At 42.3% G+C, this 15,480-nt stretch overlaps 1 protein-coding gene across 3 annotated transcripts in view; it reads right to left on the bottom strand.

Moving 5' to 3' along the window:
* The window catches only part of ZBTB20 (zinc finger and BTB domain containing 20), a 518,459-nt gene extending 506,558 nt beyond the window's left edge, over nt 1-11,901 (bottom strand). For all 3 annotated transcript variants that reach the window (XM_064520252.1, XM_064520247.1, XM_064520270.1), the window contains exon 1: nt 11,823-11,901. The gene's annotated coding sequence lies outside the window, so the exon portion shown is untranslated. The remainder of the gene's footprint in view (nt 1-11,822) is intronic.
* Between the last annotated feature and the right edge of the window lie 3,579 nt (nt 11,902-15,480).

Raw genomic sequence — 15,480 nt, 5'->3', positions numbered from 1 at the left:
CACCCTTCCAAAACAAACATAGCAATGTTTATGGAAATAAAGAAACAAGTTATAACAATTTTAGGTAGCATACCGCAGTCAAATAAATACCATTTTCTAATAAAACAAACTGGGAGAAATCCTAATAGAACTTAACCCATAGCAACCAAAACAAAACCTATAGAGACTTTCTATTCCAAAAAATCAGAGTTGTTCTTCTTTAAAGCTAGAAATAATCTCCACGGGTCAACTTCAGTATTAATCAATTAATCCTTTCAGTTAGATTATAAATTCTCTGGGGAGAAGCTATGATTGGAATTTTTGAACACGCTCAATGTTGGCTTAATTCCATCTCCAGTCAAGTCAAGTCCCTGTTGTCTTCAAAGAGAGAAGAGTTAGACTGATGCTGAGAGCTTTTGAAAAGCCTGTCCTTTGTATTTACTTGCTCTTGCGAAGTACTTCATAAAACAAATAAAAGCAGAAAGACATAAGCAATGACCCCGCCATATCTCTGAGGTCCACATCTGGCAAGAACTCTATGGGTCAGAAGCTGACAGACATCTGGGATTTTTTGTTTTGGGTATTTTGGTGTGTGTTTTTATGCTGGGGGAAAAGGCAGGTCTGTGTGATGCAGCCAGACGAGAAAGGTTTGCTACCCCTACAAGTGCACAGAGAGACGCAGTAGAAACAATACCTCGTTCTTGCTTTTGCAAGATATGAGACTACTCATTTTGGAGACTATTAATAATGAACACGAAGCTTACAATACTTTTGGTAACAACTGGGTGTGCAAAGGAAGATTGACCCCTTAAACTTTTACAAGAACAAAAAGTCCAATTAAAATGGTCAAAAAGAGCTCAGTGGGAATATTTCTCTTAGCCTGCTTTGTTGATGCTGTATGATTTCTTTGCAGTTCTACAATTCTGCTTGCTAAAATTCTCTTGGCAGCTATAGACTTCCTTACTTCTGATCTCATCACACACAGATGGCTCATGCTTGTAAAATAGTATTAGGGGACATGTTGCAGTGGCCTGAACATGGGTCACTCCAGCAGGGTAATCCGACTCTAAAAATTTCTCCGGACTTGGATAACCTTGAGCCCTGCCATTGTTTCCCAAACTGTAAAATGAGAAGACCGTCTACCTCCTCATGAAGTTATGAGAATGTATTAGTTAACACATGTGCAAGTCTTTAGAACAGGAAAACTCTTTAAAAAAGGAAAAGGGTTATTACTATTTGGGGAGAGTAAGATATGATCATGTGGGCTTCAGTTTTATTCTCTTCTCTGAAACAAACACCAACACAGATATAAATAGTGCCTGCAGAAATGCAAGGGGTGAACTTGCTGCTTGTTTTTTTAAAAAACAATTGTAGCTTTTGCATGCAAACTCTGTTTAGAGAACATTTGAATGGTTTAATATCTTTTTTAATTTCTTTAGTTCTGCAAAGTATTAACATTTACCAAAGTCAATTTTTTTCAGTGGTGTAATAAATTCACAATATTTACCCACCAGTTCTGGTTTTCATAACAAGACTGTGGTTTTTATTTTGATCACTGGTTAATTTATTGCTGCAGCACATCATTTTGCTTTTCTTTCAGAGGTTCTGAGGAAAAGCAATTCTTTGCAGACACTGTTCAGATGGTATTTTTCAATTAAAAACACTTAAAGCAGAAAGGAAGGGTTGTGTGGTGGGGGACTGAAGATCAGAGTTCAATGCTTGGCTCTACAATAGACTCCCTGGGGAAATTTTCAAAGGCACAAATGGCAGGTTGGCACATCACTCCCATGTTTTCTTTAGTGGGAGTTAGTTGCCTCTGAAAACCTCTCTTTCCTTTCCCTGGATTATCCTGATCAAGTCACGAAATCTTTCTTTGTCTTAGTTTGCAGTCACTATAGTGAGAAGAATAATATTTTGTTTCCCTCACCTTACGCTTGGCTTGCCTATTTAACTGTAAGCTTCCTGAGACAGTGATTCTTAGTATGTACATACAGCACCAGCGGATGGGGCACTGATCTCATCTGGGACTCCTAGTTTCTATTAGAATATATACATACAAATAATGTTAATGATATCCAGATTTCCAGATTAGTATTGATTTAAATTGTTTTCTCAAAGCCCAGGTTACAGTGCCTTCCAGGCACAGTACTGCGCTGGTAAAAACTGCTAGATTAGCAGCCCAAGATAATGACATCCACAGAACAGGCCCAGGACAAGCACACCAGGGGAAATGTCCCTCTCGTGGTACCCAGAACATGACCCATACATTGAAAAGTGTGATTGCTAACCCCCTTCATCTCAATCCCTGATTTCCAAGTGACTTCTGGGTAGCCCAATCCGGACCATTCCAACCTGCATTCTTTGACCGAGACATTACCTTTTACTGCAACAAACGTTCATGGAAAGTGAAGGCTCAACAAATGTGCACGAGGCCTACCAGAAAACAAACTGTGAATTCGAGCCTGTATTTGCACCACAAGAGTACACGTAGCCAGCCACTGTGGCAACAGAAACTGTTCCATGTTACTGATCTGGCCAGCCAAGATTAGGCAGCACAATTTGATTTTCAAACTGCAAATGTAGAATTCTCCAAACTGTAACATGTGCAACCATTTAAAGGGCAAAAATGAGAATATAGTGAATACATGTGCATGACAAATACATTCAAGGAAATCATCTGTATTTGTTTATTCAGAAAGTGGAGGGCCCCACAGAATTATTAAAAAAGAGAATTATTTTTTTCTACTCTACTGAACTTAAATCCAACGTGACTACAAGTAAAAATAAAAAACAATTCATATTCCACACCCACTCATTAATTACCCACTACCCTAACAAGAGTTATTATTGCCAACTGTGATGAAGAATATAGGGCTCAGTATGTTCTACAATATCACCACTGAGCGACGGCATCTTTCAGTTACTCACTGCTAGTTAAACTAGACTTTCCTCTTTCGGCCTATTGTATAAGTAATTCCATGAGCAATTCACCTTTGTCAACAATCTCTTTGTAGTTATAACCAACATCCTCAGTTTTGCAGGGCATTTTTTTTCCCTCAACTCCACTAAAGCCAGAAGCATTACATAGAAATTATTTTGATACAGTATATACATAAGGCTAATTTGTATCTTTAGGTATTAGGCACATGCTCTGTTTCTCTTTCCATCATCCAGTTTGTATTGTCTGTGCAATCAGCCCAGTATGCAATACAAGACAGAATTCCAACAGTAGCTATAAATAATTCAAGAAAGTTCTCAACTCCTCAGGCAGACTTACTCACAGATCACCTGTTCATAGAGCTTAACAAGATGTCAAAAAGGTTCCAGCATTGTTATAGGCCAATGATGGATATATTAACAAAATATTAGCATTATTTCTGCATAGAACTGGAACCCATTTTGATTTTGGATAAATTAACAAACTTCAAATGGATTGGTTCAAATTCGCTAGCGGAGGAATGCTGTTTGCTTGCATCATGTACAGGGATGCTGCTGCAGTTGGATCCAGAAAGAATGACGCACCACAGTCTGACATGGCTTTGATAATAGATAACTAAACTGTAAGATTGCCAAATCCAAGCGGTCCAAAAAAAAAAAAAAAACCAACAAAAAAAACACACACAAAACCACCACACACCAACAGAAGAACTCACAACAAAAAAACTCTAACAAAAAAAAAAGAGCGCTGATAAAGCAAATAATTACACCAACAGAATTTGCAGTACATTATGAACAAAAGAAACCCAAACAAATCCCATTCCTCTTGCTGATGGGATGCCCCTGTGTCCTACATGGCTTCATCGCAAATGGGCTCTAAACAGAGCAAGAAAGACACATGGATAAAGACGAGCAGTAAGAGCAGCCTCTGCAGAATATCACTCTTTGTCAGCTAAGAAGCCTCGGTTTGTTGGCCATGTGCCTCCATTCCTATTCTACCGATCTGCTTCAACTAAATTAGCAGCATCTTAAGATAGGTTTACAATCACACGTGACAAAACCCCAACTTTGGGACAATCTTTATATTTTCCTTTCAAAGGCAAGATATAGTAAGGACATTCTTTATATGTCCAGAGGCCAACAGACCGTCACTTTCTTTACTCAGTGCACCATATATATCTAGGACACAGAAAGGGTTATTTAAGACTGTAAAGGAGACATTTATACCCAGTACATTTCCAAAGTGAGGACTGCAAGTTGTTGAAATCACTTATTTAAAACTTTTTCTCAAGTACAGAGCAATAGAAATAGAGTAAAATCATCTAGAAGGGGTTGGAAACCCATTCTCATGAAGCCTTAAACATCACTTCCAGTGACATTAACTTGAGCTACATGTCCCATTGGAGAGCAAGTGTCAGCAAAGTAAATGCATTAGTTAAAGCTTAACAGTAGTTTGGTGTTCAATATCCTGAAATATTTAATGTTTTTTTTCCCAAAGTAAACTGTTATTCAGTTTTAATGAAGACATTAACCTGCTTGATTTGTAAGCTCCTGTGGGAAGTCAGTCTAAAATACTGTCACAAGAGGTAGGCAGAAGTAACAAGAGCTATGACAGGAAATCAAGCACATTTAAAATGTTAAAAAAGCAGCCAGAAAATGAGCCTCAATATGCTCTTGTTTTCTTTTAGTTTTGTTTATTTTTTGGTAATGTGATTTGTGCCCTTTAAAAGATGCCAATTAAGGCTGGTTATAACGTACTCTGCACGTAACTGTGGGTATTGAAATCTTTGTGAGTTTTCACCAACTATTTTGTAAGCAAGAAGTGGTAGAGTACAGATTCAAAAAAAGAGTTTGGGTCAGAATCAGAACTTTGGGACTCTTTTCAGTCTCCAGCACTGGTAGGATGACAGCCTTAAACCGGAATCCACTTGCACTTTTAGTCAGTTCTGATTTTCCAGATTTTATGACTTTAGATACAGTCTGCATTTCAGGGCAACAGCCAGTTTTGTGAGTTTTCATCTAGAAATGATAGAGGGATAACAAGACTAGCAAAGATGGTGAGACCCTAAGCAATTAAGCTGGGTGTGTACTCTTCCCGAAATGCATATTGGTGGTTTGACAAGGCAGACAAGCTGGCTGCTTTATTTCACAGTGGCTGCATTTAGTTCATGCTGTCAAGCATGGATTCTGACACTTAACAGTATTAATATTACTATTGCTATTGATATAATTAGCACTTCTATAAATAATAGCTAAAGCTGCCATAGCTAAGTATATTCCAGCAATCAGCACCATCAGGGCCTTCTTCCTTACTTTTACACACACACACACACACACACACACACACACACACACACACACACACACCGGAAACGCAAGCTAATGGATCTGAACAGGAAGACAGCACCTGAGCACTGCTGTTGATTCTAATGGCCCAGTTAAGAGGGGCTACCGCTCCGTATAAGACTCTTCTAAACAACCAGTTTTATGTGCAAGACTAAAGTTTCTCACCAGTCTCGCACTTGCCAATGTTTGAATGCTATAAATAGCGGCTCTTCTTTCCAGCCACATGATGCAAAAACCTTGCATTGAGTTCAGTGGATGTTATGCATACGGTACAACAGGGGAGAGGGCCTAGGCATGTTTTGGAGAGAAACTAGACCCAACCTTTAAATTCCAATTAAAAAAATAATACCAGAGATTTTTTTAAACAGATGTAGAACAGGAAATTGCTTAACAAAACAGCTATTACTTTTGCTACAGAAGAATAGCGGCACCTGCTATTTCAGTCCCTCATTTCAGTTTATTACCCTTAAAAATACTTAAGGACAACTCTTCTGGAGCCTAAATGCCAGACTCTAGGTGATCCCAATCTATTTCAAAGAACTTCACCAGTGTTTCACGATGATTAAAAGCCATAACTTGTACATTAGTTTTGGGGGTGCTCTGGATCTAACTTGAGGTAGTTTGAACAATTTTCAAGGATGCTTACTAATCACAACTTTAACTGGTATCAGTGGGAGAGGTAAATGTACAGAATCAGTGGGGGTGGAAATCAAGGGTCTCAATAGGTGCCTGCAAAAATACAAAACAGTTGAAGTTACCACCAATTTTTGAAACAGTGGGTATTTTCTGCCTTCTTTTTGTGGGTAAATACCACACAAAGGTTCTATGAAGGTCAGTATTTACAGTGTCTGTAAATATAAAGTGCTATGTATAAGAAAAGCGGTCTAGATTTCTGGATTTTTTCCCCTACAGTTCTGACTGGGGTTTGCCACACATACTTCAAGTGTTTGAAGTTTTTAAGCTATAGTCTAATGGATGAGTGAAAGATCGTATGGGGGATTAAGTAATTTGTATAATTAGTATTAGGTGTGAGACCTGCATATTTTCAAATCCTGTAAATTCTTCAAGGAACACTCACTTCCTAGCTGCAAACTTAAAACAGTAAAGGGGATACTAAATTCGAAAACTTTGAACTACTGTACTACTAATACAGCTCACTTTGTATGAGGCCAAAGCACTTGCACAGCACTGTCTTGCAGCAATATCAATGCCAAAATCATTCCTGTATAATTCCACTGATGTCACTTCAGTTATTTCAAAGAGGAAATTCATGTCTAAGCCACATTCTGTTTTCTGATGCAAACCCAGAAAAACTATACCAAAGTTGATGAAGTTACTAACATTGCTATTTACTGTCACACCAAAGAAACAATAGAATAACTGGCTCCTGCTATTTGAAATTATTACCTGAGCCATTGTATATAACCATAACAACAGCACTTAAGAACTCTCCACATACATATCTTTGCAAAATATTTGTGATGAGAGCACATGATATTATCCCCGTTATACAGATGGGAAACAAAGACTCAGTAATTTTCCCAAAGCAAAATACAGTGTTTGTGGCAGAGCAGAGACCTTACGGAGTCCCAAGTCAGCCAGGAACCAAAAAGAATAAACAAGTACTCAGTCTTCAGTACACTTTAATGAAAAATCTAAGAAGCAATAAATGGGGTGGACCTCCTTATTTGATGATAAAAATAAAGAAAACTGAAAGAATGAGTTTTTCTTTACATAAAAGAAATAGAGTTGGCAGTTTCCCTGTTTTTACAAGAAATTTTGATTGCAAAGGACTGTATTTTGGTATTTCTTGAGGCAACTTTCATGAATAGCTGGGAAAAAGCAGAGTAGAATCTGAGATTTACTAATATTGGTAAAAGCAAAATAATGTACATCCTGAATTCTCTTTTTTATTCTGCTCACTCTGCTCAGACCACAAAAATGCAGGACTCGACAAAGCACTACAGAGGCTCCAAAAAATCACCTCTGGTTGTGAAAACCTTGGTGGCCACTATTTTCTTTTGTTTCAGAAACACCCCATGATTCATCTCATTATATACTGCTCATGAAAATTAAGGAACTGAATTTTGTTTTGTTTGTGTTGCTCTGATACCCAAGATCAAGGGTCAGCATGGCTATGGAAGGGTAAACAAAGTTTACTAAAAACTGCCAATTTCAGACACTATAGGATTTCTTTAAAATATATATATATATGAGAGAGAGAGAGAGAGAGAGAGAGTGAGAGAGAAGTGATTTCTGCCCTCTTTCCACAACAGCTAGCCTCCTCAGAACTTAAACTGGTAAAATTACTCAAGCTACTATGTATACAGTTACAGCTGAATTTTGCTTACTTAATTTGGCACTCTGAACAAATTAAAAATAATTATTTTCCCCATAGCATCTTCTATATTAATATTTGCAGTCACTCTGGAATCTTAATGAGCTAAACATTGTAAGTTCCGTCCACACTTGGCTAGAGGACAGCCTTTTCCTTCATCATGAACATGTGATCATTTAGGAACAGTTTGCAAATCTGAAATCTCACCTCACTTAAAGAGATTTACAGCCACACATGGCAAACTATATTAAACAATACTGAGGTCCTATGAAAAATAAACAAACAAAAAGAACATTTTTCTAATAATGAGATGGAAATTGCAAGTCTTGAGGTCCACCTGGAATTTCACCAAAGTTACACAGCAAGGATCAAATCCTACTTGCCCTAGTCAAGCAGTCCTGCTGAAGTCAAGTAAGTCTACAGCAAAGACCAGCATGCTAGGGCTATGGTTTAACCTCTGAGGCATGCTGTAAGCTCCTACCATCAAATAGGTGCTATGGATCAATTTCTAATCCCAAATTATAACTCCTCATTGAAAAACTGAAACCACAATTCCCCTCAAAGTTTTAAATAACAAGGATAACACCACGCTGAGGTTTTTTAAGGCTTTACTTCTAAAATATTCAAAGTATTTTCCAGAATGTTAAATTAATACAGTGACAATTAAACCACATTGTTTGAAATAACTGAACACGGCACACAGTATGACACAGCATCTTTGATTTTCTTTTCAAATCTGCCTGTGTATGTACTCACTAATTTACCCAATAAATTAATTCCACAAGTGGCTCTCCGAGTCATCAGTTTGAATTATCAAGTCTCTGCTGTATTTCCAAAACAATAACAGGCATGCATGTGCGTAGGAGGGATGGGATGATAAAGCCAAAGGTGCAGCTGTGGCCTGGGAGGCAGAGGGTCTGTTCAAACTGTCACTGACTGCTCTTTGACATTGAGAAGTCATTTCAGTACTGTTTAGTTCAGGTTCTTTCCAGCATATAACATTTTAGCAACGAAGCCCCCCCCCCGCCCTCCCCCCCCCAAAAAATGGAAGGCACTGAGGAGCCTTCATGAACTTTAAAGAAATCTTTTCCCATTTTTCACAGTAATGTGGCAGGGGTGGGAGGTCCTGTTTCAAATTGTTGCCTTTATTCCTTCTCCATGTGTAAAGGAAGTAATATCAACCTTTACAAAGCAGCTTTATGCAAGTGCAGGTGAAAGGCATACTCTACGATCCGAATACTGAATGAGCTAGCTGGTATCGTGTACAATATTCATCTCTACTGCATGGGATCTGAACTGCTAAGCATTGCATCAACAGGCTATTTAACTCTTAAAAATTGGAGGGTGAGGGGGTGTTGTCTGAATGTTGGGACCCTGATTTTAAAGCAGGAGGCTTTGGATTCTGTTCCCAGTACTACAGTATAGTAAAAGCAACCACAAAATCCTTGGCTACAAAGATTTTTATTTTGTGCTAACACAAACAACAGCTCAAATTTATTTTCAGAATATAAATCATTTTTTAAAGATACAAGACATCTACATCTTCAACAACAGACTCATCACAGATTCTACATGCTATCAGAAAGTTTTCTTCTCCAAAAAATGAGGATTTTTTTTTTACACCTACAGATTAAATGATTAGATTTAAAATAATGCTAAAATCTTCTGTAATGTTCTTCCTGCATTACAAATGGACTATTAAATCAGTGAAGTGCCAATCAAATGCTTTTGTACTTTGAAAGAAAGGTTTAAATAACAAAAGCAGTTTTTCAGGCCTTTCGCTCACTCACTAGTCAGTGTCACCTATGCACTAATTACAACATATTTACTCTCTTTTCTAGTAAGACCACAATTGAATAGATTTTTTGGAACATGATTTTTAAGAAAAGTTGCAATCAGAGAGTTTCATGGATTCTGGCTTTTATTAATCCAGCTCGTCTAAGAAAAATATAATGTTCTGCAGTAAACTTCAAGATACGTAAGATATATCTTGAATATATTTATACAGAGATAGGTAGATATATTCAAGATAAGTAGAAGACAGGACAGAATAATAACAGCCATGGATTCGGTTCCCAGCTCTAAAATCAACTTACTGCATGACCTTGGGTGAACCATTTATTAGCCAGGGCCAAATGGTCTGTGGACTAAACACAATGGAGCTAGCCAGTTTGTACAAGCCAAAGATCCAGCCCCAAGTTTTTAGAAGTTTTAAATAGGGCTGGCCAAATACTGGAATTTTCATCCTATGAAAAAAAAATGTGCGGGTGCATTTCAGAATAAAAAGTATAGCCCTCACACCCTTCGCAGGACAAAAATTCTGAGCAATTCTTAAAAGAAAATGGCATCTCTCTCAGGGGAAGATTTTGTTAACTGCACTTTCTCCCTGTGATCAGAAAGTAGAATTGACAGAAGTCCTCAAAACAGGTAGCCATAAACCATCACTTTAATTTTCTGGTCAGAAAAATCTAAGCTTTTTTTCCAGTAAAACTGGAACTTCCCTGCAGAAAACTGCATTTTCCACCCGGGTGAGCTGTGAAGGATCTTTCCGATCAACTCTAATGCTATGTATTGCTAGCATCTACTGAAGACAGCTGAGCTGCTAACAAGCTCTTGCTTCCACATTTTTAATCTTTCTGTAAGAGATGGATAACCACTACTTCCCGACCATACAGACTTATTTTTGTCTTAAGTTACTCTTTCTTGCAAAGCACCTTAAGATTCACAGATACTAAATGAGATTGCACTTCTACAACATTATCCTCTTAATTTCAAAGGCACAATTTCTACATAAGAGTACATCCCAGCTATTCAGAGAGACCCAAGAAAACATACAGATTTCAGGACTGTAAACAATCATATTTTATATAAAGATACTTTTTCTTCCTATAATAATTGCTTTGATCTGAGAACCTAGCTTCATGTTTTGTACATTGCTTCATTTTACTAGATTGTGACTCTTACTTTCTTACAATGTCTTGCTTGCTGTTCAACAAAGAGGACTACATAACTGACAAGAGGGGCTTAAACTGAGAAATAAAGACTTACTCAGCTACAAAGGGAAGCAGAGGCTAGATAACATGACTGGCAGTAAGATGTTTTACAGTTCTCTCTCTGCAACGACTACTAAATTCCTTTTATCTCTGTGTCCTCATTTACAAACGGGAGTACACTCCCTATTGACAGGGCTAAAGAAACCTGGGTATGAAACCCTGCCATCTTGGCACAAACAGATATCTGGCACTGGAAATACAAGCGACCGACTGTTTCTAAAGCCACTTTCGGAGCTGCAATATCAAGTATCCCGACGGCTCACTCAGGTGGAAATGCGCTGCCACCCTAACTGAGGAGGAACGGGCAAATTTTCTCCGTGACTCCGAAGGGAAGGAATAAAACAGCAACGGAGCTGACGGGTGCCGGCGGATGATCAGCTGCTCCCCAGCCCAAGCCTGCCTCGCAGCCGAACCACCTGCCACCGCCGGCCCGCGCGGTACCGAGGGGCGGGACGCGACAAGCACCTTCCGCCCGCGGCCAGGCGGCATCGCCGCTCACCACACACGCCGCCCCCCGTCCGGTCCCCCCGTCTCGGGGCTGCCCCCTCCCCGGTCCCGGCCTCCGCCTTGCCGTCGCGCCAGTCACGAAAGGCACTGGCAACTTTTCCAAGCGGCCCTGGCCGTAGGGGTGGAGGTGCCAACTCTCCCGCGGAGCGCACGCACCCTCAAGGGAGCGCCGCCGCGGCTCCGCGGTTCGCGCCGTCGGGTAGCAGTAGGGCGGCCCCTCCGCCTCGGAAACTTTTTCGGGAGGAAAAAGTGCTCCGCGAAGCCCGGAGGGGGCGGGAAGGGAGCCGGTGGCGAGGGCTCTCCCGCGCCGCCCGCCCCAGGGAGACCCGGCGGAGTCCGCGGGGAGAGGAGGGGCCGCTGCCGGCCCGGCGGGACCCGGCAGCCGGTGCGGGGCAGCCCGCGCGCGCTCCCAGCGCCTCAGGACAGCGTTTGGACTGTTGGAACCCAACGCCTTACCGCGCGCGCCGGGCCAGCCGCTGCGCCCAGCCCCCGCCGCGCCCGCACCCCCGGGCACCCCAAAAAGCCTGGCCCGCTCCTCCCCCTTCGACCCCCCCCGCCCCGCCGCCGGCTCCCGGCACGGACCAGCCGGCCCACCCCTTCGTAGGCGGTGCCCACCGGCGGCACCGCCCCCTAACCCCTCGCTGACCCCGGAAACGCGGTACCTCTCTCATCTTCTCTCTCCCCCAGCACACCAGCTCGACACTTTCACAGGCAGCAGCCACCGCCTCGCCGGCCCCCCCCCCCGTCCCGCCGCCCCTGCCCCATTGGCTCAGAACCCCGCCACTCCCGGCTGGGACACGCCCACAAGGACCGCTCCCCACCCCCTCCGCTGCCTGTGGCACCCCCCCCCCTTCGCTACTCTTTACTTATTTTCTATAGGCGAAGCAGCGCTCTCAGGTCCGCTATGCGGCCTTCCTATTGGGTCAGACAAGTGCTGGTCAAACACGTGTTGCCTCTAATTGGCTGGTATTAGAACTATAACGGCTACCTTCTCTATACTAGAGCTCTGATTGGTTTTCTCTAGTTGTCACTCTCTCCGGTAACTGGGTATTGATTGGCTGCTCGAACTGGCTCCGCCCTCAGGCAGCAGGTTAGGTTGCGCGCCCTCCCCCCCCTCCTCTACGCATTTCTATTTCCCGCTTTATTTATTTATTTTCTTCATAAACTTAAATGACCCCGGAGGAGGTGGGGGGAAGGCGGGGCCTGGCTGGTCCAGACGACCAATGGGAAAGAAGGAGGGGCGGAGCTGTCAGATGCCTCGGCCAACAGGAGCCCAGCAGACGGACCGCGCTTGGCTCGCTGCCGGCCAATCAAGGCGTGCCCTCCACCCCCGCCTGGTACCGGCGGTAGATCGGTGCCTGTGCCAGGCTGGGGGTCGCCAGCGCGCGGGGCCAGCGGTCGCGGCGGGGGGGGAGGCACCCCCGCGATGGAGGGGCGGGGAGGAGCGTAACCGCTCTCGTGGGCGTGGGGGCTGCCTGAGAAGGGAGCACGGAGAGCGGGCCGCGCCTCGGGAGCAGCTGCCCGGTGCGGGCACCCGGGGGCCGGAGGGGGAGCGCCCGCCCGCCGATAACGGCTGCCCGGCGAGGCGGGGTGGGGGCGAGCGGGCAGGCAGGGTGCTGCTCGCCATCCTCACGCCGCGGCGCCGGCCGGCCAGTTCCCGGCCCGGGTGTGGGAGGAAGGGACACATAATTGTTTCCTTCCTCAAGACGAGGCGAGTGACACGCAGGAACTGAGAGGTTGAACTCATCCGTTGTATATGATATTTTCTCTTGCGTGTTTTTTTTCCCCAGCCTTCACGTCTGAGGGGAGTTTTCCATGCACAGAAGTGGGTTTTCTCGGCTTGCCTTCACTTTGTAGTGTAAACAGTACTGCTTGCGTACTCTTTAAGACTTACACTACCACATGCATCAGGAAGCATTATCTCTGCTGTTCAGCCAGGGAAGTGTGGTGAAGTAATTTTCCCAAGAGCATTCTAGCCTCTACACTGCCCAGAAACTTCTCGCTTCAGTACTGGGCTCTACTGACCTTTCTCTGTCTTCAGGACTTGGGCTGAGAAAGTCCCCCATCACAGAAAAGTGATTGCTATTTTTACAGTGAAGCAATCATTTATACCTGTTGGTTTTGCAACCTGGTCCAAAACCACCTTACAAAAAGTACTGTTGCCATAAGCACCACAAGGATTCTCTTTCTGAGAGTCCCAAAGAGGACTTGCATTGTTGGCTCCTTCAGACAGGAGCTGAGTGCAGTGGACTAGTTTGGGGAAAAGTGGTGCAAGAAAAGGTATTAAAATGCTTCAGCTGTACTGGAATCATCTGTCAGTTTTCTTCCCATCAAATAAAAGGCCAAGACTTTGCTTAGTTTTCTTACCACGAAGGTATTTATAAAATCTTACCATTCTTAACACCTTTTCCACTTCCCCCCCCCCCTTTTTTTGTTTGTGGCACTGTTTCTGAGTGTAATCCTACATGCTTGTGCTGTTCTTTTATGATTCTGTTAATCTGACCTTTCTGAGTGCTTCCTTTTTTGTTTGAGGTCAATGAAAAAAGCTCATGCTTTAGCCAAATTGGTCTCTTACTATATTTCCTTTTCCTTCCTGTGCACAAGGTTAGTTTAGATTTGGTTATTATCATTCTTTTGAAGAATCCTGAGCTTCCTACCTCCTTTTTTTCTTACAGACTCCTCCTATGTGATCCGAAATAACAGAATTCTCCAATTTCTGCATCCTTGTAGTCAATAGTTGTTTGCTGTTCTCTGCCCTTCCCATTTTATGGGTCACAGAATCTACAGTTACCAGATCACCCTCACTCAGGTTGCCTCCCACATTCATATCATTAAGTAGTTCATGTCTTTCTGCTGGAGTCACGTGTGGAAGAGCCTCTGTTCCAGCTGCTTTCTTCATCTTCCATGTCAAAAGTTGTCACCACTGTTTCCAAGAAGTGACCTCTGTTGTGATCCTTCCTGGACAGCTAAGTCGTCCATTGCCATCACCCTGAGTGATTCTGCTCGCTGTTTACAGAAAGGCTCATCTGTCTCATGTTTCTGGTTTAGTAGCTTGTAGCAGATCCCTGTCAGGAGTGTACCCAGATTCTTCTCCCCTTTCGTCATTATTCAGGGACTTTTAGCAGCTCTCACTTTGCACTTTGGATTTCAGAGCTGGTATATGATAAACAAGGCCACATCTCTTTTTCCTGCCTATTAATGCTCCTTGAACAAGTGATTACGTTTTTATTAGTATTCTAGTCATAGGATTTACCCCACCAAATCTCTGTTATCTCAGCTAGGGCACACCCTTTATTTTTCGGTCCATATATCCTTTTTTGTTGCTTTGGCTTTTTTTTATGCAGTGAGTAGTAAACAAATTATAGCTGGTATTAAAAGAAGATAAAGATCCCCCAGACTCAGCTCAGTACTGTACTGAAGTACTTGGATTTTAAGTACAAACATAATCTAGATGCATAGCTCCTTAAAGGTAAATGAATGCTGAAGCTCTTCACCAAATGAAAGCCTTAATTTTCTTTTCATTTTTGTTTGACCTGTTCTGCATTTTTAAGCTGATCCAGAGCATGGAATAAAACACTTAGAAAAAATAATTTCCCTGGGGCATGCTCTGTTTGATAGTGTCATACCTGGAACTTCATCTGGGCTGTCAAAACAGAGGCACATGACAGTAAAACTGAACACACTGCATATACGTATTTTTTTTCAGTTTGTGACTAAGTATCTAGAACAAGCTTAAAAGCTCCTGTAGCTGAGTTATTTCACTGAATGAGAAATTATGTGACCATTCAAGAGCTAATACATCCCAGCTAGTAACCCTGGATAAAAATAGGCAGAGGTGGTAATGAACATATGGACATAGGATTAAAGGGCATACTGCAGAAGGATAGGGAATTTTAAAGAGATGGAGAGGAAGAAGTTACTCTCTTTGAACACCATTTGTTCTCACCTCCGATCATGAGTCTATGATTATGGTAGGAAGGACAGCTGTGTCAGAGATGCACAGCAAGGCATTGGTGATTTGCTGACGCAACAAGGGAGGGTATTTCCAGTGGTGATGTGGGTCCAGTTCTATTTAATATTTTCAGGCATGATTGTGGGATGGAGAGTGAACTTTTAAAATATGTGGTTAGAAATCATGCTCAAAAAGGCTGCAGAACTCTCAGAGGACATGATTAGAATGTGAACTAATTGTTTTGAAATGAAGATGTGATTCAAACAACAGTCCGAAATTTAATAAAATTGCTAAGTACGGTATAGAAATAGAAATCAACTATAGAAATACTGAAAGAGGAATAACTAAGGAGGCATGTGCACTACAGA

Source organism: Dromaius novaehollandiae, chromosome 1, assembly GCF_036370855.1.
Source record: "Dromaius novaehollandiae isolate bDroNov1 chromosome 1, bDroNov1.hap1, whole genome shotgun sequence".
Classification (NCBI taxonomy): domain Eukaryota; kingdom Metazoa; phylum Chordata; class Aves; order Casuariiformes; family Dromaiidae; genus Dromaius; species Dromaius novaehollandiae.
Note: the sequence above shows the minus strand (reverse complement) of the source record. Positions and strands in the feature narration are given on the sequence as shown.